This window comes from Miscanthus floridulus, chromosome 16, assembly GCF_019320115.1.
Source record: "Miscanthus floridulus cultivar M001 chromosome 16, ASM1932011v1, whole genome shotgun sequence".
Taxonomy (NCBI): domain Eukaryota; kingdom Viridiplantae; phylum Streptophyta; class Magnoliopsida; order Poales; family Poaceae; genus Miscanthus; species Miscanthus floridulus.
In genome coordinates, this window is record NC_089595.1 from 25,781,691 (window position 1) to 25,807,633 (window position 25,943).

The window sequence follows — 25,943 nt, forward strand, 5'->3', positions numbered from 1 at the left end:
CAGGCACAACTTAGTGCAATTCATAAATTTCATTGTTCCTGTTAGAACAAATAATAGAGAATCATTGTGTTATCATTGTAACAAGGGATAAGAAGGCCTTTCAAAGAAAGAAGTGTCGATGAACCAGGAAAATAACCTCACATCTAAATGATCGCTACAAATGCTATACAGTAACTCATGTATCGAATTGATGTCATAGCGGACACAACTACTATCACCCTATAGGCTTTTTCCATATTAATTTTATGCATTTCCTATTTCCATGTCAAAGGTGTGGTAACCACTACAATATACCATCAATCAGTTTGTTGGCAAAGGCGATAAACTTTGTTAATAAGCAAAATATGATCGCTTGAATGCCAAACGACAGGAAACATGTGAATAGGAAGGTAAAGAAAAAGGAAAAAAACAATGTACTCACCTAGAGGCAATGGCTTGTAGAATGACCATTTCTTGGCTGTATCACTACTAAACACCAACTGGACACGGCACCTGGAGGAGGAAAGCAATCAGTGTTTCCAACTTGGAATGTGACACCACCAAACCGAAAAGAACTTTACTGATTCAGGACATATCAGGATGGCTGTGATCTTTGATGTATGAAAGTAGAGGAACATCAGATCATTTGTAATGAGCAAAATAAAATTGCCACAAACAGAACTAAGTGGCAAGAATGTATGAGTGGGAAGCAAAGCATTAAAAAGAAGCTCCAACCCAAACATATTGGTTATAATGAGTGGACAACAAATGCTCTGGGTACATACATTTCTCTCAGCGGATAATACTTTTTATGATAGATTACAGGACTTCATATCTCAAAATTGCATATATACTGCCATTTGATCCACTTCTAATGTCAGCGCAACTTATGTGAGTTATCTATTAATGCTTTTGCTCATATTTCCAAGATTTCAGATATTGGAATGTTCAAGGTGTTGACATTGAGCTAGAAACCTGATGTACAGAAAGCGCAATAAAAATGGATAAGAACAAAAGCTGAAAGATATATACAGTGTATGCATACTTGGAGCACCTTTTCAATTACTCTACATCCTAATTAAGTAAAGTAGAAGCAGCATCAAATATTTAGTGAAGAAGCACACAGCTCAATCAAGATCTCACTTGCTAGGAGAACCTCAACGTAGTTTCAAAGTTGACCTTAAGCCCCAAACTCAAAAGGTTCAAGAGCAATCAATCAGAAGACACAATAATGTTTTTCATTAGTGAGGTATTAGTGACCACCTTCACCACGCGTCATCACAGTCTATTCTTATCAATGCACAAGGGACAAAGCACCTTTCACAATCTATTATTGAGCTAATTAAGTATACTAACCAAGAGGCACAAGACGAACTTACCAATGCAATAAATGGTGAGAACCGGTCACCTTTCATTTAGGATTTTTACTCGACTGGGAAACCTCCACTATCATCTTGGTTTTCAAAAGACAGATCTTGTATTTGCTTTAGTCTCCAAATGAGCCCTTTGTAAACATATTATATCTGTTCATCTTTTTTTCTCCAATCATTTGCAGTTTTTTCCCGTACTGTGAACTGCATGTATAGTTGATCCTTAGGCAATACTGTGAATTGCATGCATATTGATCCCTAGGCAATAGCACACATAACAGCTGAACTCAAACAACACTTAGATTAGTATGCACACAGGAAGGGAAGAGAAAGGGCACAACAGGAAGGGAAGAGAAAGGGTGGGCGTACCTAGAGGAGCAAACGCAGACTGATGTGGCCAGGTAGCCGCGCCGAGCTGCGCTCGCAGGGGCCGCCCATGCCGGGGTTGCCGCACCATGCTGTGTGGTCGCGCCGCCGGGGGCAGCTCGTGACACGGCCGGAGTCGTCAAGCATAGGCAGCTAGGGTTTCATGTAGCGCACGCGGACCAGCGGGAGAAGGCTGTGCCGGGGTGAAGCCACGCCGGTGACGATCGTTGGGGCCTGGTCGCATGGGCGCGCCTAGGTGGGGAGGAGGAGCAGGGCGGCCGTAGCGGCGCCCCGATCGCGCTGGTGGCCGTCGCCCTTGCCGCATCGTGAGTGAGGGAGAGAGAGAGCGGAGAGGTGAGAGGAGGGGATGGAGAAGCTGGGGAAGGAGAAGCAGAAGCCCGATATATATTTGTCTCATTAGATTCGAATGAAAAGCCGGAGAAGTCAAAGGTAAGCAGTGGAGAAGCCGTAGAAGCTAGAGGAAACGACGAGAAGCCGTTGTTCGCAGAATCCGCTCCAAACACTTAGAACCACACGATTGGAGATCTGACGGCAGTAGGATTTTGGGATGACGTGGTGTTCTGTGGAGGAGCCCTACGGGTATTATAGGGGTTAATATGTTACCACAGGTATTTTTTATAAAGAAAGGATTTCATTGATTCATAATTGTTACATCGAGTTGATACAATGGCCATGTTCGCTTCTTTTATAATCCTTATTTTTCAGCTTCTTTTTTCAGCCGAAATAGTGTTTTTCTCTCACAACAAATCAGCCGAAACAATGTTTTGGCTTATTTTTTCAGCGAGGTGAACGTGGCCAATTATGAACCAACCCACTTCCGGTCTCTACAATAGCACATAGCCTAACACATAAAATAGGAGAGTGTAGCACCCTAATAACTATTAATCTTGAGACTAGACAGCCACCATGTGCCTAGGAGACGAACACCGTAACCGATTTGCACCGATTGTTGCAAAGCCGCTGCAACTAAACCCAGCGAAGTGTGTTCAGCCAAGCAAACCCCCGGGCGAGAAAGTGTGAAGCAAATATCCGGGCGAGAAAGCCAGGGGCCACTGGTGCTGCTGCCTGGTGGTGGCCTCCCTCACTTGACGCCTCAGCTACCACTCTCTGTTTCTCTCTCTCTCTCTCTTTCCCCCCACTCCATGTGGGTGGCCTCGAGCTCTGCTTAGATCACAGCTGTGCTCGTTGGTTGGGTGATCCGCCCCTCCCCCCTTGTCGGCTCCTTTCAGCTCGAGAGCTCCGGACACGGAGATCTGCGCTGTCGCCGCGCTCGCCGCGCCTTTCTTGCGCGCGCGTGTGGGCACTGAGCAGCAGTGAGCTCCCCCCGTCTTCCTCAGCCTCGTTTGCCCTCTTCCTGCTGGATCTGGCTCGCAAGATCCAACCTTTCGTGCCCCCTTTGCTCAAAGATCCTCGCTTGGGTGGTGGTTCCTGAAGATTGCTGGGAGGATGCAGCACGACTAGAAGAAGAAGGTCGGTCTCTTCTTCTGTCTCATCTCGTGGTGGTGGACTGGTGGTCCTCCTTGCTTTCTCGGCTCCAAATCTGGGCGTTTAGGACTCTCTGTTGACTTTTAGTCTCGTGTAATATTTGGTTTTTTGTTGCCAGCTTTGTCCTTGCTGTGTTTTTCCGTTGCTTTATTGGTCACAACGGTCTTGCAATTTACAAATCTCCATGAGGTCTGGTGTCTCTGATGTGGCCATTTTCTTGTCTGATCTGTGGATATTGTTTGCCCCCCCACGAAATTGTGATTTTTAGCCTCAGCCCTCAGCCAGTTCTTGCCATACATTGTCCAGCCTGAGTCATTTACTGTTCCTGGCGATGCAGGCACCTTCAGAGATGGATTTTTTCACGGAGTATGGTGAGGGAGGCAGGTACAAGATAGAAGAGGTCATAGGCAAAGGCAGCTACGGCGTGGTTTGCTCTGCGATGGACACTCATACTGGTGAAAAGGTGGCTATAAAGAAGATAAACGACATCTTCGAGCATGTGTCTGATGCGACACGGATACTCCGGGAGATCAAGCTCCTCAGGCTCCTGCGGCACCCAGATATTGTGGAGATAAAGCATATCCTGCTTCCTCCGTCGAGGAGGGAGTTCAGGGATATATATGTTGTTTTTGAACTCATGGAGTCTGATTTGCACCAAGTTATAAAGGCTAACGATGACTTGACACCAGAGCATTATCAGTTTTTCTTGTATCAGTTGCTTCGAGGATTGAAATACATACATACAGGTAATTGATTTGCTTCACATGAATTATTAGTGTTCTTTCTATATATTCTAGTAGGCTGTAGCCTGTGGTGTGGAATTCTACATTTACAGAAAAACGAGTGTGATGAACTTGCCACTGTGCATGACCATTGGAGTGGTATAAATGTAGACTTGACAGCAATCCAAACTATGTGGTAGTAGCCGTTAAGTCACTGTTAACATTTTTTTTTGAGAGGAAAAAGTTGAAAATTAACAATGTCTTCAGAAACTATACTCTCAAGAGACAAGAGGACCATATGAGATTGTAGGTTGTTTTCAGATACATCAAAACTGTTCATTTTGGTGTCTACTGTCTACTTTCTTCAAGGAAGACCTTTCTTTGCGGTAGTCAAATATATCCCATCCAAAGTTCTTTATTGCTTAGTTTCTGAAATCTTAACCAAATGTAATGGTATTTTGCACTTGTTTTGGTGCAAATCAAGGTTCACTATAGGTTGTATGAAACTAAGAGTTGCTTCTTAACCATTCTCAATTCAGACATAACATTATTTTGCTTGTCTTTGTGAGATACTAAATTATATATGTATACTGCCTAGGCCCTGGATATATTATATAAGATTCATTGCTCTTGATAGCCATACTATTTTTGTAGATTGGCTGTATGTGTCAAGGAATAGTTTTGCTTTTTACGATGGTCATATATATAATATGTTTATGATCAAGAATATTTCTTACAACTCCTATTCTTTTATGGTAATATTTTTTTATATAAAATACGTAATAAATATGATAACACTCTTTTCAGTGATAATATGAATGGCTGTCATATTGTGATCTACAGCTGTATAAACAGTCACATCTCAAATTATTTTGTATGAAATAACTAGAAATGGACAAGTCTATTTGAGCAAGATAATAGCAATGTCTGTTATATGTTGAAAATACAAATATGGAAGTAAGGGGTGAGCAGTAATACACAGGCGAAATTGTAATACTCATTAAAGATTCATAGTTGGTCATCATTAGGGGCTCCTCATCTGTTTTATTTCTACTGAGTCCTTTTAGTGGCACTAACATGCCTGATATGACTGATGCATCTTTCAATAGCTTATTGCAGCAAATGTATTTCATCGAGATCTCAAACCAAAAAATATTCTGGCAAATGCTGATTGTAAGCTCAAAATATGCGACTTTGGCCTAGCAAGAGTAGCTTTCAATGATACTCCAACTGCCATCTTTTGGACGGTATGCCATCTTTTCGACCACTATGCTGTTCAGTTCTTGTAGCTAGTCTAGCTTTCTAGTGGTGCCTAATTTCTTACTCTCTTTTTAGGATTATGTTGCAACTAGGTGGTACCAAGCACCGGAGCTGTGCGGATCTTTCTTCTCCAAGGTTAGTGGTCTTCTAAACATATGTTTGATTTGATGTCAATCATGACACTGGCAATAATAGTCATGATCCCTTTTTGTCTTTATTGCTGCAATATTCTAATTTAATGTGGTTAGTATTTAGTACTTCACAAGAATGCTGCTATTCTGACTAGGAAATCAAATATCTTAACCTTTGTTTTGATCATAATATATTGACATCCAAAGATTTAGTTATACTTTGGGGTCAATGGGTACTAGACCGATAACTGAAGACAAGTTTCTGCAGAGTCCATAGTTATTGAGTGCACTCTTATAGCTTATGCTGAGTTTATATGCAGAGCATCTCACAAACATGGCTTTCATAAGCGTCTGCTTTAATCGCTTGATGTAATATCATGTCGTTTTAGATCTGTCACTATAGCATGTTCTTTGTTCATAGGAAGGACTGTTGCATATTTCTCTCTCACTTGTTCCATGGCCCTGTATAGTTTGTGAAATATCTGGAGCACTGTTGAACATTGTGTGTTTTTGCTTTTTTGCAGTATACACCGGCGATAGATATATGGAGTATTGGTTGTATATTTGCAGAATTGTTAACTGGAAAACCTCTTTTCCCGGGGAAAAATGTGGTGCATCAACTTGATATAATTACAGATCTCCTGGGAACACCTTCTCCAGAAGCAATATCGAGGGTAGGTACAGTTTAGCATCAATATGTTTATTATACTGCAACAAAATTAGTCTAATGCTTCTATATAATTGCCCTATAGATTCGTAATGAAAAGGCCAGGCGCTACTTGAGCAGTATGAGGCGGAAAAAGCCTATACCGTTTACGCAAAAGTTCCCAAATGCAGATCCACTTGCACTAAGTTTGTTAGAGCGAATGCTAGCTTTTGAGCCAAAAGACAGGCCAAGTGCTGAAGAGGTGATTTTATTGGCACTCCTTTTTCAGTACTGTATTATAGAGCGTTCAACTTAACCTGAAGTGTCGACATCATCAGCTAATGTCTCATACACTTTGCCAGGCTCTTGCTGATCCTTATTTCAAGAATATAGCAAATGTGGATAGAGAGCCTTCTGCACAGGCTGTCACAAAGCTTGAATTTGAATTCGAGAGGCGGAGAGTTACAAAGGAAGACATAAGGGAGCTCATATATAGGGAAATTCTTGAGTATCATCCAAAGATGCTGAGGGAGTTTCTTGAGGGAACTGAGTCAAGTGGTTTCATGTACCCAAGGTGTCTACATAGCCAATGCCACTTTTATTCTTTAACATTTGACTAAAAAGTACCTAATTTAGTTCTTGAGACAATTTTGTGCTGCTATAGTAGTAACCTGGCTACTCTGTATGTTTGTATGTTCATCATTCTTGCTCTATTACGTGTGCAGATTTATGAATGAAATAACCATTTTCACTGCTATGTGACTGCCAATAAGTGGTACATAAGGCATGAGATATAAAATTTTGCTTGATTGGTAGAGTAGTGATTACTTATTTTGTGGAACAATATTAATGGCTGATTAGTGTAGCCAGTCAGGCACTAAATAAATTTGAGACTCATTTTCGTAGAACTGAAATGAGTTGCTGTATCATTTTTCAGTGCAGTAGATCATTTTAAAAAGCAGTTTGCATACCTTGAAGAACATTATGCCAAGGGATCTACAGGAACTCCACCTGAGAGGCAACATAATTCATTGCCACGGTGAGATATCACTCCTCTCTGCCTTGAGTTAAGTGATAACAATCTTAGACACGATTGTCTGGTTCCTGATTATCTACTTGTGTATATTATGACAGGCCGTCTGTTGCCTATTCAGACAACCGATCACAAACCACAGCTAACATCACCGAGGATCTTTCCAAGTGTATAATCAGAGAAAATACACAGAAGACACATCAATATTCTGCTTCTGTTGCAAGTAAATTTCCACCCCATGTTCCTCACGGTAAACATCTGCAACCCCTGAAGAGGTCGTTGTGCTTAGTTTTATAAACTGATGTGTTGTTAATGTATATTTGAGTTCCAGCCAAGCAGCAAGTTTTTGGATTACTTATCTGTTTTTGTTCGTTAATGTTCTGTTATTGTGGAGAACTCATATCTAGAATATACAATAAACATTTGAATCATCATTATTAGTTCTGCATAATTTTAACTGGTAATCCTAGACTTATTTTATGCATCACTTCATCTAACAGGTGATGTTGCAAGGCCTGGTAAAGCGGTTGGTTCGGTGATGCAGTACAACCCCTATCTAGCATCTGCTGCTGAGCAATATGAGCAACGAAGAATTGCTAGGCACCCAGCAGTTGCCCCAAACAATATCCCTTCTGGAAGCTCATACCCGAGAAGAAGTCAGACCTGCAAGAGTGAGACAGGTGATGCTGAAAGGATGGATGTGAACCAAGCTGGGCAGCCAAAGCCATATGCAGCGAACAAATTACCAGCTACCGGTGATGGTTGTGGTGGCCACTGGTAGAATTTCTGCAGTGCGCCAGCAAACCATTTCTTAACATCATAACATGTTATCAGTATCGACTACTTATGCTAAGTGCTACATTATTCTGACAAATTCAGAAATGTAGTTCTGTACAGATTTATATTCTTTGTCAGGATACCTGAATACCCAGAGACTGTAGAACTGTACACGAAGTTGCTGATTTCTACTCCTTGTTGCTATTCAATCACTAAAAGATACGTGCCTGGTGGAGAGGATTTGCCAGACTGAAGTATAGTGGAAACTCACTGGCAGCAGTGGGATCTCAGTGCAGAGTTCTTGACTGATGTTGTCATGGACTTGTTCTTCAATCTGGTAGCTCTGAAGAGGAACTGAATAGCTAGTAGTTTCTGTTAATCATCTACAGTCAGGTGCGGAATGTTTTGGGAGTTAGGAGCTGCTAGTTCTGAATATCAAGTCATTGCTTGTAATCTGCACGTTTCTGAGCTCCTAACTTCTGAGCATGCTACTACTGTACTTTGTAATTTAATCAACTGTACTATCCAACACTCTGTTTACATTTATAACACGATGCGAAGAAACTATTATGTGGAAGTGTGTATTATTACATACCTGTGATGGAGGATGTCTAGTTAGAACCTTTCTCTAGATTCCTGACATGGTTTGTTACAGCACAATAGGTAAAAGGAGTTCAATGTGTCATGTGAGAATCTATTGGAACATGGACTATCTATACCTTTTGGGGTTCTAGTGTGTATTAAGTGATCCCTTTTATATTTTGATGATATGAAGGCAAGGTGCTGGTGGTGCTTGGCAGGTGCATTCAAGTCATTAGGCTAGCATTTGAGGAAACTCCAGCATGGAGGTGTGGTGCTGTTAGTCAAGGAGAAAGTAAGCAGCCTGAAGCTATATTGGTTGAGGGTGGCATTGGGGCAAATCTGCACAGGCAATCTGAAAGATGTCCCATTCACTGTCTTGAAGAAATACTTGGCCCTTTGATCACAGCGGTACAGCTCATGGCATGGATCAGATGGAGATCACTCTTGCGTGGTTATTATGTCTTGCTGTTTTTGAACGAGTTACAGTATTAGTGTTGTCCTAAAGAAACTGTGGATTTTGAGTAAACAAGGGAGGTCGTGCTGTTTGCCAGATCAAGCAATATATAAAAGAGGCTGTTACATCCAGCAATAAACGGCGGATGTGCAAGAAAAACCGCACCTTGTTGCTGCCAGTGCTAAAGAGTTGCTCCAATGCTCGATGCTCCTAGTTATCTTGTACTTGTACTGAGATTTACAAAGATGACAAAAGCAAGCACTACTGCCGAAACCTCAGTTCATTTTGCTCCAAAGTAACTGGATTTCCGTGTGGGTAAGTGGGTTTAGCTGGCGGCAAGACATTATTGCATAAGAAACATCTGCTCGCCGCCGACCGCCGGCCGCGGGATTTGATCCGGTATTTGTCGTCTCGCATCTCTGCAGCTGTCGCCGATGGCCACGGCCCACGGGAGACGACAAATGATTCCCACCTCCGCGTGCGATTAAGGGTAGAAACCGGAGGGGAGGGGGAGTAGCGGGTGTGATTTGAATCCCCCTTGATTCAAGATCGAATCGGCGTCCATGGCGGGCGGTGGGGATCCGGTCCGGGGCAACGATGGGGGGCGGGACCCGCGCGTCAGTGACATGGAGCGAGGGAGAGGCGTGGTGCGGGAGGACGTTTTGTCGTTTTCACTTTTGCGATGCACCCTGAGTACCAGATTACCGGAAGCAGATCCTCTAATTGGGCTCCTACAGCAGCCCGTGTCACTGGTAGGTGGGCCTGGACCCAAAGTCAGAGGAGCCTCATCTCTTTGCTATCACATAGGCACATAGCTATATTTCATTCCCCTCAAAAAAACATAGCTATATTTCATAGGAATTATATCTAAAATAGTATAAACAAGGATTATCATATGCATTTGGTTTTAATAAGGTAAACATGTTGATTTGCCTAAATACATTTATTTGAAATGAGGTGAATACCTATTCTGAGCATTGCAAATGCTCAGCATAATCATGAACATGTACTGGTGAGTTCAATCTTCCATACTAGTTCATTTCATTCTCGACAACTCTATATTAAGGTCAACAATAATGAACGTGCTCATGCCTGAGAGCGTGGCAATTTGAATTCGTCAATAACATCTTGCAAAAAGTGTACAATTTTTCCCGCACAAAAACAATGTCACCTCTCATAAACCCGTTCATCCCATAGGAGGTAACTCATGCCTCAACCTTTCCCATATTTGATCAAGTCATCCAATGGACGGTTGATTTAGCTAGCCCTCGTCTCTAGCCCCACGGAATCCACAGGATTACACTGTTATAATATGATACTTGGCTTGCTATCAAGACACTGTCTCACGGTGATCGACCCCACCCTTGGTCAATCTTTTAGCTCTTTCCTCTAGTTGTTTATGGATTAAACCATCAACTCCTATAGTTTGCAAGTAGTGATACCTTCATCACATACTCGACTTCTACCATTCTACCAAACAAGCTAAGCATGAATTATATCATTTACTAAAGTGAACAAGCAACACTACAAGGTATGATCATGAACAATCAAAGAATAAATGATATGAGTGGGTTGCATCTAACTTAAGCCATACATACATAACATATAGTCAACTTCATGCCATGAACAAGTTCAAGATGAGTAGGTGTCTTCCTTGGGGAGCAACCATAAGTAGGATTGGGTTTGGCCTCAACCTCCTACTCAATGAGTGCCTCCATTGTTGTCTCCATCCTTACACGAGTGCAATGCTGCAAAAGTACATATGATACTTATGATTTCTAGTGCTTATGCATGAACATGTACCTTAGACATAGCTTGAAAAATAATTAGGGAGTATAGGTTAATAGTAGAGGATTAGCACATAACTACACTGGTTGCTAGTCAATACTATCAGACCATCCATCTAGGGTGTCGGACCATCTACCACTACCTGTCGAACTGTCCATCCTAGCACTTAAACTTTGGGACACAAGTTTAGGGGAACTCGACTCTATGTGGTTCCTACCATATGCCCAAACAATCAGACCACATGGGTGATTAGGTCTTGAGTATCCACAAGTGATGCATCTTTGGTGGGACTTCATGCATGGATCATTCACGTGAGTAGACAAACCATTCGCTCGATCGTTACAGAGATGGTGTGTGGTAATGGGATTTTTTGTGTCCATAGACTGTCCATGCATGCATGGCCGATCATCAGTGTGAACACATGCATGGATCATCCGTGTGATCATTGCAGAACACACTTACCTTTGGTGGTCAAGTTTTGTACTTGTGGACTGACCATGGGTTGAGATTAGACACTTGCAAGTCTTATTGCTCAACTTGGTGCATGTGGACCGTTTGGGTGTGCCATTGGATTATTTGAGGGTTTTAGATAGAAATAACTAAGTCCAAGGGCCTAGGTTTTGCTCTGGCAGACCGTCTAGTGCTGTAGGCGGACTGCCCACTAGTGCTAGTGAAGAAGTTGAGATCCAATATCGATCTTGCTAAGAGAGGACCGGGCCATGTCTTTGGGCAAGTCTTAATCCAAATATAGTTGCTAGAGTATAGTGAATCTAGGGAGCTGCATTGGTGAGTTTGTGCATATATATGAAGCTCTAAGGCATCCATGGCTATCCTATCATTTTGTGAGATTGGAATGGTTTTCTAGGTGATGCTATCTAGGTTGGGTGCTAGAGCTTACCCTTTCTCTTCAAGAAAATGAGTTTAGGGCCCTAGGTTGTGTTGGCGGTGCTTAACTCATAATTCTTACCGCCAAAACATAGAATTAGGGATTTCAACTCACATTCTCCACAAGTTTTGGTGTTTATATGTTTGGCAGAACAATACATGAAAATGCATCAAAATGCGCAATCAAGAAAGCGTAATCAAGCAAAACAAGAGAAGGGCCACGTACCTAAAGAATCCAAGGCCCAAACCAACAAAGAAGAGGCCCAGGCCCACTCAGCAACTGCCCCCACAAAGGTGTTGCGGGGAGGCGCCACCCAGGGTGCGGCCGCACCCCCCTGTCGCCTCTCGGGCCCACATTTTGGGAGGTGGTGCATTCAATGCCCCTTAGGATGGTTGCATGGGTATCTCCCTGGAATATTCCCCAAACCATCCTTGGTAAGCTATAAAAGCATGGGGAAGCCTCATCATTTCATCATCAAGCATACATAAGAGAATAAGAAGAAGAGCCTCATTCATATCTTTAGCTTCTAGCTAGAGTAGCATAGGGAGTGAGAGAGAAGAGTTGGAGAAGTACCAAAGTTATCGGCTACCTCCACTAGTGTACTCGGTGCACTTGTACACTTAGTGGTAGGAGTGTCGGAGCTGACGACTCCTCCACACTTGGACCTCTACGTTCGTCTTACTATTTGGAGTAAGAAGTTCGTGTTCATATATCTTTTGGTATTAGTTCTTAAGTAAGTTATTTTTTATCATTACAAACTTGTGGGTTCGTCGTCCGTCCCTATGGCGGATGCTAGAGTAGAGGACTCCTGATAAAGACAGAAGTTCCTGGCCAACGCTAGAGTAGTAACCGATAGCGTAGACGTGGTGTCTGAGCTAGAAATTACCTTCGTTTGCCTCGTTCCCCATGGTTGAGGGGTAGGCGGCAGGTGGTGACAGCCTTGTCTTTCCCTTGTAATCCCCCACGTTCGGATTTGGCGTAGAGCTACAGGCCGGCATCACTTGGCAGACCAGGTGTGATTCGGTGCCCGAAGCAAGTTTGTAGTGACAAAGTTATCTTCGCTTAAGGTCTCTATCCTTAGGAGAACCCCACTACCCAAGTTATCCTTCTCTTCTTTTCTTAGGTGAACTAGCTAAGAGACCTTTACACATCCGTTACTTTGGGAAAATACGATATCCTTAATACTTCTAGGTGAAGTGCTACAACGAACAACGGTATATCCGTGCGCTTGCAGATTCCTTCTACTTACGCTAAGAAATACCAACAAGCATTTCTAGCGCCATTGCCGGGGAATGATTCTATCTCTATTCTTGGTAACAATGTTTAGAAATACCAACAGGTGGGTGTAGAGAGATTGGGTTGGCTCCTCTTTCCCCTTCTCTTCTTGCTCCTTCCCCACAAGCTAGAGGGTGGGAGCTCTCCTAGTTTCACCCTAGAAATAAGGGAGAGGCTTAGGGATATATAGGGCTGCTTCCCTTGGGGATCTCCTTTGGCCTATTTTTTCCTCCTCCTTTCACCTTCTTGTACCTTGGTTCCTTCTCCTTCCTTGCTTAGAGAAAAAGAGAGGTGTGATGTATTTGGGAAGAGTAAGAGTGGAGGTGCATCGTTGGTTCTGCTATGGGGGTGTGACAACACTCGTACTGACATGTGGGTCCAAGTAGAGGGTGATACAGACACCTCACAAACTACATGACCAAGCCGCCACCATGTTCAGGTGAATATCCAATGTCTCGATTGGACAATCTGTCAGAGCACAAGCTCTGGCTAATAGAATGACAAAGCAACCAGCCAGACCATCAGTCAGCTCTAGACGACTTCACCAATGCTCAAAATTACTAGTTTTAGCAATGCATAATATATACCATTTGCAAATATGGATTTTTATGATGCAATGCCCATGATGATCATGGTTATGTGTCAAGTGCACACTAGGTCATTACATCATATGTACTACAAATATTTTATGAAATTGTAAGGAAACAACCCAATCTCTTCTAGCTTTCACACTGGCATGTAGGATAACAACATGAAAGTAAGGTTGAGTTCAAATAGGGGATATCATGAATTTGCCAAAAAAAAATGGAAAGTAGATTGTTAAAATACTAACTAATAAATGCATACACACCGATTGTGGGTATTGAAGAAGAAACACGAGGATTTATAGTTTAGGGATTCCCTCCTATATATGCTTGACTATTATGACGGGATGCATCTAGGTCCACTCCTTTAATCTCAGTGAGTTATCTCATATTCATGGGATCTCAAATCTTCCTTCTAGAAGTGGATTCAATTAGAAATGGTATTTAACTGGTTCATACTCCTATCATAAAGAGATTTTGTGATTACATATAGACAAAAAACACAATGGAATCATGGTGTACGTTCTATGTCTCCCTTCGTTAAATTCTTTGGCAATCTTGTTGTCTGATGAATTAACCAAACATGTCATAGTAAAACATACACAAATGAGGGAAACATAGTTGAGATAGGAATCAAAGAACATGGGGACAAACAAGGATATATATAATTAACACAGACCAGCGAACACATACATATAATGGGACCACATTGATACTAGTTCATTGCAAAGTGCATGACAATGAAACTATTTGAAGGTACAAACACTTAAAACTACCATACATATTGTCTTCAACGAGATAGGTGTCCATGCATCATAGGATATACTGAACCATATGTAACAACTACTACATTATGTTGTTCATGTCCATTCACCACTTAAGAACAAAATCTCCAACCTAATAATAACTGGTCCATTCCATTTGGGTCCCATCCTCCTCCATCATTGGAGCTGCAGAAGGACTCGGTGTCCTGCTGACCTCCAGTCCAGGTGATTGTCTGGCTGCTGCTCGCCTGACTGGCAGGGCATTGGAAGGGAGAATAAACCTGTGTGAGGTTGTCCATGGAAGCGAGCTGGCCACCAAAGCCATAAGAGTATGGGTTGTAAGCATTGCTAGTGAAAGCCTCCCAGCTAGAGGAGTTGTCCTGCGCCCATGGCTTAGCGTCATAGAGGCTGACGTCGTTGATGCTGTAGCGCTGCTTCTTTGTGGTGCTCTCCTGCCTACGAAAGAACTTCTGTGCATGGCTGGAGACTTGCACTGGCGTTTTAGTGGTGATGAAGTCCTTAGAGATGTTCTTCCAATCACCGCGTCCATACGCGCGCAGGCCAAGCAGGAAATTCCTGTAGTGAGATACATAGGGTTCAGCATAAACTAGTGAAATAACAATAGAGATCTCATGATAAGTGAAAAATGATATCTTAGTGCCTTGGGCTAATCAATTAATACTCCTCACCACATTTCTAATAATTGTACTAATAGTTAAGATGAAAGAAACAAGAATTTCCAAAATAGTGCAAAGATCAATGACGTACCTGTGCTCCTCCAGAGTCCAAAACCTCCTTGCACGTTGCTTGTCCTGTTGAGGAACAACAACTTTCCTGTGGCGTTGTTCCTCCACCATCCTCTTGTCCTTCATCTCATTTGTTAAGTAACCAGGAAACACATCCATGCTGTGCACGCCTGGGTTCTCCACCATCACTCCAAAATTGTCGACCACAAGGTCGTTGCTCACCATCATAGGCAGCTGGTTGCTTCTCATCTCTATTTCATTTAGCATCTCCACCACAAGATCAACATACAAGTCAATTACCTGACGCTTATCCTTCCTTGGGAACCTTGCGTGGAGCTCATCCACAATGCCATAGTGCTTAGCATTCCTGTTGTTGGTGCAACTGCTGTTGGCGTCGTGATTAGCGATGATAGATCTCACCATCTCGATCTCGTTGGCACTCCAGTTGCCGTTGAACTTGGGATTCATGGGCTTTGAGGGTTGAGTATACTAAAACACAGTTGGTAGTATGAACTGTGAAGTGGGCTATTCGGATGGGAAGAATGACAAGCCAAGGCTGGATATTTATAGGCCTTGTGGTGAATCTTTTTGCCCTGGTTTCAATTAATTGTGTATATCAGACTTAGACATGAAGTCAAACCTGGAATTTTAAATAATGAAATAAAAAATACGGAGTCATGCGGATGCGTCTGCGTTTGTAACTGGATCTCGGAAAAAAATATCCTAGGGATATTGTAATATAATCTCATAGTAATTGTCCAGCATCCTTCAATGGCTCACATAAGAGAGTGAGATACCGATGGCCTAGGATACGCAAGACCAAATATCAATGTTGTCTACTAGTAACAAAATAAATATATACCTTTTGTAATTAAGAAGATCCGATGTCACAATTAATAATCATTTGCACCCAACCCAAGGCCAGGACTGCAGTTCTATGTGGTTGATCGCCTGCTCATTTTAAGAGTGATATGAAGAGTGGACTTAGAGTACACATGAGGACAAACCCTAGTGCAGCGCTTCCAGATAGTGTCGTGTGCTTAGCATGCTAATAATGAGATTTGCATAGTCATACTTTATTTTTTGCATGGTCATACTTTATTTTTTATTGATATTATATTCTTGAGCACACAGGTTGGTAAGCATGTCTGGTTTCGCTACTATCAGTTGACTCCATGCATTGTCAGTGGTGATGAAGTGCCATAACTACGATGCTGATAGTAGACACATGGTTTATACCATTTAATTAGTGTGTTGCTATACATAAATAATTGTGAGATATTCAAATCCTATATATATGCATATCTTTCCTTGTGATATTGTATTTCCTATTTTGCCTTTATTTCTAATTTCTAATATAGTATGAGCATGAGAAAATTAAAATTCATCTGGTGCAATGGACATTTACAACTTATACAAATATGGTCTAATAATTCTAGCTGATGATTATTTTGGTAATTTCTCATTTTCTCATGAGGTTGCTCTACTATGGGATCAAGGATACTGACTAGAGGGGGCGCGTGTGCGGGGTGGTGAATAGGTGGTTTCAAATAAAAAAAACATAATAATAGAAAGTGTTGATTCATAACACAAGAGAGCCCCCTATTTATACACTATGATCACTAGGTGTAGATTTGCAACCTAGGTTGATATGCAACAACTCAATTTCTAAGATGTAAAGTGCTCAATGTAAATTGAGCTCAAGAAATAACCGAACATGTGACAAGGATTTTATTCTACGATATCAATGACTTGCCAGTCATCGTAGTTCACATTGAGGTGGATCCAATCTTCAAACCGCTCCTCTTTTGAGGCACCACTTGATATTGAGCCATTAGAAACAAATGACCACTCCGCACCTCGATTCCACTAGAGTTGCTCTTCACCACTCTTGCGCGTGGAGAGCACAAAGGCTCTCACAAGAACAACTGGGGCACCTTCACAATCTTTTTGATGTGCTCCATGGATCCACAATCTCTAAGCTATTTAGGAGATAACAATCTCCAAGAGTAACAAGGCAATGACACTTATGTGAAGACTCCCTAGTGCCACAAAGCTCAGACACTTGAATGCACTAGGATGCTCTCAATCTCACAAGAATGCGATCTCTATGCAATGTGTATGAGAGAGAGGTGAAAGAAGGCTCAAATATGTCATAGAAGCTTGCCAAGTGTGAAGAGACCTACAAGAATGGCCAAGTGAGGTGTATATATATCGCCCACTCGGTTACTATCCTTTGCAGAGCCTTTCTTGTGAAAACAATGATTTCACTGGGCCATCCGCAATACAAAACCTAGTTGGCCCGCCGTTCAAACCAACAACTATATTCATGTTAAATGTCTATTAGAGTTGATAGTTAACTGGTTGGACCATTCGTGGTACAGAGCTCGAACCATCCGTAGTACAAGAAATTGTTGCCACTTTAGCAACTCTAACATTCTATAGAAACCTGAAACTTATAGACAATGCACCACGCGGACCATCCACCCCTGGGATGTGGATAGTCTGTTGTTCAAACTTTGGCGCTATCCAGAATCAATCCTGTCCCAATTTTGCACATATCACAACTCATACTCGTCGACTGATTTCCCTTGGGATTGCCATTTGTGGCTCAATTGTTAGCTCTAATTAGCAGAACCAGACTTTTGGTTTTGCTTTATGGGATATAGATACCTGTGGACCGTCTGCGCCCCCTGGCTAGATCGTTTGTGGATACTTTCACAGCACACACCAGAACCAACAGCAGGGGTGGATAGTCCCCAATTAAATCTGAGTTAGCCTTTTTTTAAAACATTTTACAATGATTTATTATAATTTCTGAATTTTAGACCCCAGTCATTCATATGCATACAATGCAATGCAATCATTTGAGCAAAGTGGAACTAAAGAAACGTCAAGTAAATAACAATGCCCTCTTAACGCTATCTAGCCTAATAACCCGATCATATCTCATCCTCTAATATCCTCGAGACTGTTCAGAATTGAAAAATCTACCATTATACCTTGCCTTGAGTTATCCATCATGTTTTCAAAGACATTGCACTATGATATCTCTAGTTTCTTAAATACAACGCGTACATACTTAAGTATAAATGTTGTTTATTTACTACTTGTAATATGAGACATATAAATTTAAATATTAAGTTATGCCTGTGCAGATATATACCATGTCAAGCATATTCATATATTTTAGTGCCTAATGAGTAATAGTTAAACTTGTTGCATGTGTGGCGCCGAGCAGGGGTGGGAGGAGTGCGGCGACATGCAGCAGGCAAGCAGGCAGCCTAGAAGCGAGAAGGGGAGGAGGGTGACGCTGTGCAACGTCATTTTCTTTTCTTGGTGGATGCGTTTCTGGAAGAGGAAGCGGGTGGAGGTGCTCAGCGGCGTGTTGTTTCTATCTTTTTTATTTTAATTTAATGACGTGGGCTTCTGAGAAGTGGGGTCAGGTGGCAGGTTTGGCTTTGTGAGCCCTAGGGTGGACTTGAACGAATAGTAAGATGGACGGTTGCATTTGACTGATAGTGCGAATCAGACGGCTTACGGGATCTCTGTGGAATCAGATAAATCCTTTAGTGGGGTTTTTCTTTATAAGGGCTGCTTTGGCAACACAGGGTGATTAACCCAGGGAAGAAAACGGCAAGGGAGGAATTTTTTTGGACATCATAATCCCCTTCTCCTCTCCAGGGAAGATTTCACGTGCGGGATCATTCCCCTGCTGCTCTTTGGAAACCTTTTTCCCCTGCTTCTGTCGGGAACGGAAGAAATCGGTGGTTTTTCACAGTAGACATGGTTTCTCACAGATAGCACCCAACATATTAGCCTAGGAATGCTATTGTGAGTCTGTGAGAAACCATGTCTTAAAAAATCAGGAAAAAATAGCAAAAAATAAAGAAAAAACAAAAAGAGGTGAATAATATAAAAAATCACTACATATCAATGTCAGAGCCACAAAATCATGAAAAATCTCAGGAACAAGTCTCACCATACAAATACAGACATAATTCAGACCTTAAACCAAATCTAGTAAACGCAAAAGTATTATCTGACATCTAATCAACTACTAGTAGCATTCATACAGATTGTTCTACATCCTTAAATCCAATAGAAAATGGTGAAGTCATAATCATATACTTCAATCATCTCGAAATTGACCATCCTTACATCCAATGTCTTCTGGCATCTAGCAAAGTACTATCAAAAGTTACGACTTCACTTATTTTAAATCATGCATTGCTTCCACTGAGACATCTGCAATAACACAATAATGAAAATGGTGATCTCTCATGACATGTCTGGCTCTGAAAAATGCTATTGTATATGGCCAAAATACATATAACATAGGTAAAAAGGAGATTGTTCTCATGATGCCTATGGCTATCTATCAGTTCAGACTAGGATAAATGAAATACACAACCGTACTGGTATAGGACAAGAAAGCATTCGAACAGGAAGACATGCATGCTGGATTTAGAAAAAAAAACATGAAACATGCATGCTGGATTTGGAAAAAAACAAGTGTAACGTGACAAACTTGCATGAAACAGAAAGACATAGCTACATCAGGATCTGCCAATGCTTGAAGGCTAAACAAAAAAAAAACAAAAACAGAAGATTATTCTACTGCTCCCTTTCAAGAGACAATTCAGAGAAGTAGACACCAGCCATAGCCAGTGGGTCTCTGTGTGCTAACACCAACAAACTGGCTCCTCCATCCATTAGCAATGAACAATGCAATGCAATAGGACAAGTCTCACAGACTCACAGTAGGTTCAGTCCTTCACCCAACAGCTAACACCAACAAACAGGGAGACTTATTATACCATGTGTAGAACCATGAAAAAAAATCCATGTATATGATTACTATCTCACAGACATGCAAATTCCTAGGCTAACAAAAAATAAGATCAATCGGCAGTCATAGCTGTTGGCAAGTGCAAGCTGTTGTTCAAATAATATACCTGCATACAATGACTGCAGCTGCGTTTTTCTTCTCAATTCAAACATTGCCTCCACCAACATTGCCTCCACAGATAGCACTGCAAGTAAGCACAAGGAAAAGCATTAGCAGCTAAGTCATACCAAAGTAAACTAATCCAGTGGCAGCCAAGCATTACCTAATCTGCTGTTTGAGCCAAATCAAACGAACATTTTTGTTTTTCATTTTCATGAATACCTCCTTGTCAATCTCAGATTTGAAGATATTCATAGCATACGCCTTCTCCACATCAGTAAGTTCCATTGCATCAACTTCATCGAGACACTTGTCGACTGAAAATGCTTCGTCTTGTTTCTTCTTTTCATTGAGTGCTTCCATTGTTTTACTTATTTGCATCTTCTTAAACTGCACAAAACCATCAATAGCAGCACCAATGTGACTTTGCTTACGCTTTCTCCCACCACTCGTTCCTTGCACAGAATCTTGATTGGAAGGTGCAGACTGAGCTTCATTGTGTGCACTTGAGACGTCTAGCCCATCAAAAGTAGCACCTAGACTTGTGCTATCAGACACTGCAATAGGAGCAATTGGAGTAGCTGCAGCAGCCAGAGTAGCCGGAGCAGCTGGAGCAGCAATAGGAACAAGAGGAGCAGGCTGCAAGTGCTCAGTTGATGTGAAATTTAGATCTCCTGTAGCAACACTTCCTATGCAAAAAAATAGGAGTTTTAGATGTTTACTCCTTGGGGAGTTATCGTTGATGTTCGCTGACTCTGATAAAACACAACTGTCTCGAGGAGCTGATGACAACAGTTTGAATCGGGATCATGGAAGTAATAATGGTTTCTTAAACAATAGGGGAATTGATTTGTCAGGAATTGATGGCCCACAGTCTGTCGGAGTGTTTAAATCATCAACACTGCTTGCCCACCGTGATTGTGTAACAGGATTAGCCGTTGGAGGTAAAAATCCAACACTGTTAATGTCTATATTTAAAACATTTGCTATTTTGTTAGTTGGTTTCTTTTGTTCACAGGGTTTTGTAATGCTGGCTCAAGAACTGCCTATTTTCATTCTTTATTTCACTGCAGGTGGATTCTTGTTTAGCTCTTCTTATGATAAAACTATCAATGTGTGGTCACTGCAGGTATGAACCTGTTCCTATTCTGTCTTGATAATTTTTCAATTGGTTATCATTCTTGAAATAAGATAACTTGCTCCTGCCATGAGAAATCACAGTATATGTCCATAATTATTTTTCATTTCACTTCATTTCCTAGTAACTTCTTGTATGGTCCTCATCCAGAGTGACAGGTGAGAACAAATTGTGTCTATGTATGTAGGCCACATGCTATTTTCTTGGATTGTCTACACTAGCTAATCTCAACAATTCAGTCCAGCATATCTGTCAGTTATGACTAGTGGTGTGAGTAGGACTAAAATCCATACACAATGCCGCCACTATATGGTCCGGGTGGTAATTACCAACAAGTTAAAAAGTTTATTTACTCTTTTTGTAAAAGGAAAAAAAACACACCAAAACAGGCTATCATCAGTGGAAAGATGAGCAGTCACTTATTAGATCGTCCATGCATACTGGCTCAAACAAAAGCTTTGATGAGATGGACTAGCATTACCAATGGGATCAACTTGATCGATTAAACAAACAACGCACCGAACGAAAAGTTGTTCGGTATTTCCTTCTTTACTAAGATTAGAACTGCCTTGTCCCCTGCACGTTAATGTAGCCAGCAACTGGGCCGGCCAAACATATCTCTAACTCTCTTCTAAGACGTGTATAACATATGCTTATATGCATGGATGGCCATTCCTTTTAGGATCCCGCTTTAGTTTCGTCTTAGCAGTAACTTTCAGTTTCAGACGAGGAGTGCGAGCAAAGGAAGTGATGAACAAATTAAATTAAATATAGTGTCGACGTTGACTGATGACACGTGGCACCGTGTGGCGGTGTCCTTGCATTATGATTATATGTATGTAGCTTCATTTCTAGAGCTACTACAACCACCTTCTATGTACATGTCCAGGTTCAACTCAGTAAGGACAGGCTGCATGGTTCTCCAGTCTGAACATAATATCATAAGTAGACCATCACTCTTTTTTTTAAGAAGTGTCGTTACACTTTAACCACTAAATGGTATACTTTCATATTTCACCAGGTTTACTGCAAGGCATCATAATTCTTTGCTCCAACCCCATGTATACATTGTGAATAGCTCAATGTACAGTAAACGGGAAATAAAGGACTGATGGGAACAGACATTGCGAATAGCTCAATGCACAGTAAACGTGAGATCAAGGATTGACGGAAATAGACATTGTGAAGAGCTCAACGTGAGATGAAGAATGATGGAAAGAGAGAAAGCCCTCCTCATGATTAATAAGAAAAAACAGTTAAGATAGGGTTTTGTAATAAGGGGTGGATATTAACGAAGAGATACATTTTCTTCAAATCCTTTAGGACTAGAATACACTAAAAAGCACAATCTATGTTTTTTAATAAAAAAGACAAATATTACTGTAAGTGTTGCTTGAACACTCTCTGATTGAAGCATTACTGTAAAAAGCCTAGCCAGCTGCAGCTCCTAGTACGACAGTAGCAATTCTATTCATTTTGCTGCAGTCGCATATACAGATTATCAAAAGTAGTTCTAGCAGTAGCACACTCAGGACAGTAAAGTGATGATTTGGTTCAAGGAAATGAGTTGGTTGTTTCTGATATACTGGTTATGCAAATGCTGATATAACCTTAGAGAGAAGTTTCAAATAACATACCAACATACAATGACGTACAGTCTTCATATAAAGGAAACGGCTTCTTCTGGAACCTAGCCATTTTTCCATTATCCTATTTAATACCAAGACAACACATAGTTAGTACTTGCAACCAGAATATGGCAACAATTTTTTGGTTCAATGAAAAAATCTTACATTGATCAGTTTCTTCCATTTTCTGGTTCCGCAATGACCATGGCCAATGAGTCATTCCAACCAACACCACTATCCTTTAACGCTACATGTATCGCCTTCCAGCTGCCCTTTAGCCCCTTTTCCTTCTCTTGTAGCTGCTGCTTTGTGAAGCATGCTAAAGGATACATTTGGGTAAACTTCTCTGAGATACTTCTCCAACCCTCTCCACTCCATCCATTCTGACCCCTAAACAAGGGGATGTTCACGTTGTCCCTCATAATGTCAACAAGCCCTTTCTCATATCTAGAGTTCCATGTAGCCCTTGCCTTCGACATTGCTACAAGAAATAATTACAGAAATACATAACTCATAAAATATTATAGAATGTATTGGAGAATTTATTACAGAATATTGCATCACATAGAAATACATAACTCATAACATATTATAGAATATATTGGAGAATTTATTATAGAATGTTGCATCACATAATGTATTACAGAAATACATAACTCATAACTCATAAATTACATTCCAAACACTACTATCCTACACATTGTAGGCAGCCCACATCTGATGGGCTATCTGGTCTCGTAGGGTATTTCCATGGTTTGATTCCATCTCACTTGGGTAGTTAGTGTCTCCCTCTGGCATGTCGACATAATTTGATGGGTTGATATTATCAGGTAGGATGTCTAGCCACTCTTCACTCACATTCAACCCTCTAATGATGTTGTGAAACACAGCAGCAGCTGCTGGAATCATAACTTGAGATTCAATTGGGTAATGTGTCCCCACTTTCAGAATTGGAAACCGCTTTTTGAGAACCCCAAAGGCCCTCTCAATGTGATTTTGAAGAATCGCATGCCAATGATTGAACAATTCCTTGTAGTTGGCATATGCATTTCCCCTCTGGCCATGTCTCCTGAACTCACTGAGATGATGCTTAACTCCTTGGTAGGGAGCAAGGAATGATGGTGTGTTTGCATATCCACCGTCTACAAGATAGAATTTGCCTGCTGGCACAGTAAATCCCTTGCCAAGAGCAGACCGCAACACTCCTGCATCAGATGCGGATCCTTCCCAACCAGATGAGATGAAAGTGAACTTCAAGTCGAAGTCACAGGCAAACATAACATTCTACGACAGTGTCCCCTTCCTATTTCTATAGGGACTGGCCTTGTCTTGTCCAATTGTGATTGGGACATGTGTACCATCGATAGTGCCGATGCAGTTCTGCAGGTAAGAAAATTTACTAAAAATTTGGATTGTATTTAGGAATGGTATTAAGGAAAGTGTACTGTATGTATTAACCGACCTGAAAGAATGGCATAAATCTAGGGTCACATGTAATCTTCATGTGTGTGTGGCTTGGATTCAGAAGTCTGATGAATTTTTGGGTTAATGTTGGAATGATATTGAAGACATAATATATTTTCCTATGCACTGTCTCACCACTATGTTGAAACTCCTTCTTTAGCCTCTCTGTGCTTGCATTATGAGAGAGCATGAACATAAAAAGACCAAGTTGCTCCTCAATCTTCATACCACGTGTGTCACGCAGCAAGTTCTCGGCCCTGAGAAAGTTTGCTATAGCTCTAAATATTTCAGCCTCCATCCTAAATTCTTCCTTGCACCAATTCTCGTGTCCTTCGAGAATCTCTTTAACCTTTTTAGCACTAGGAAGAGAAGAGGTATGCTCAGGTGTTTTCTCTTCGTCGAGAAAGGGCATTACAGCAGGGAGAAGAATAAAGAATAGCTCCTCATCTTCTTCCTCTTCCAACAAAAAATTTCTAGCAAGCTCTTCCCAAGAAGCCATCTAGTGTTACATATATGAAATTATATTATTACATATATATAAAATAAAGGCACAAGGCCAATACTCAAGCACAGCAAGTCACAAGTGTCATATGTAATAAACTCAAGCACATCACAGAAAATAAACTTCAACTATCACTGCCCCAGCTGAGTGACGAGCTGCTCAAGTCTGAAACCCAGAACCAGAAGCCAGTCCCTTCAGCAGCTCCATGATTAACTAGTGGGCAAAAAACATTTACAAGGCTACATGCAGCATCTCAAGTCTACATGGACCCTAACTAACTTTGCCTAGCAGCTAGCTAATTACTGTACCTTTGGATAACTAATCACAAGGCTACATGCATCATCTCATCCATACCACAAAGTTCTCTGTACAAAATCAACAACAACTCACATAGTAGCATCAAGAAGTATTAAAAGTCTAAAAAAGTGGAGAAAACATCTAATCAGACAACAGCACCTAATCATCCAGGCAGCACCTACTCATCCAGGCATGCATGCATTCAATTTTTTTTAGAACATGACTGACAACAAAAACGACAGCCAAATTAGGAAAAACAACAGTGGGGGGAACTAACCTGACACCAGTGTCACCCCGTCCCAAGACGCAACAGAAAATCACTCCTGCAAAAGCATCATGCCCTCATTAGTCGAAGACTCTGACCCTAAGGTTGACTGTTGTAATTGACAAAGTGATTAGTCCTTTCCAAACAGCATTTATACCAGGAAGGAACATCTTAGAAGGTGTGGTGATTTTGCAAGAGGTTTTGCATGAGTTGAGATATAGTAAGCACAAGATTTTCAATTTAACTTAGGGATAAAATTATAGCAACCAGTAAGATTAAAATTTCAAAGTCAGAACTTAGATTCATTGTGTCATAAGATATGGCTGCAAGAAGAGCTACTATAGTTTAAGCCAAGGTTTCAACTAAATGCATAATGAAGAATCACAGAGATGCCATGCAAAGAACAAAACTATATGTGATGTGAATAGAAAAATATATAGATATGTAATTGATAAGTTTATCATATCTAGATAGGGACACATATCTATTATACCAATTGTGTTATAAAATGAAATCTGATGGTTAGATCGTTTTGCTGGACAGAACGACATTGTAGCAACCTACCTCAAGCAAACTTAGAAGAGCTATCAAGGGTTGGGGGCAGAACTATGATAGTTATCAAAAGAAACTCAAGAAAGATATTATGAAGAGAATAACTACATTAGATGAATAGAGTAACTCAAGAACTTTGGCACGAATAGAATGGACTGAGAGGTATGAATTAGAGAAATCATTACAACAAATCTTGGCTGATGAGGAGATACAGTGGCAAAGAAGGGGAGGTGAGAAATGGATTCTGGCAGGGGACTCTAATTTCAGTTACTTTCAC

General features: G+C 41.1%; 4 pseudogenes; 1 reads left to right on the forward strand and 3 right to left on the reverse strand.

Moving 5' to 3' along the window:
- Positions 1–2,776: 2,776 nt before the first annotated feature.
- Positions 2,777–8,367, forward strand: LOC136510115 (mitogen-activated protein kinase 14-like; annotated as a pseudogene).
- Positions 8,368–14,256: 5,889 nt separating this feature from the next.
- LOC136511908 (transcription factor SRM1-like) lies at positions 14,257–15,337 on the reverse strand (annotated as a pseudogene).
- A 3,436-nt stretch (positions 15,338–18,773) lies between these two features.
- LOC136514351 (uncharacterized) lies at positions 18,774–23,501 on the reverse strand (annotated as a pseudogene).
- Positions 23,280–24,549, reverse strand: LOC136514349 (uncharacterized; annotated as a pseudogene).
- Between the last annotated feature and the right edge of the window lie 1,394 nt (positions 24,550–25,943).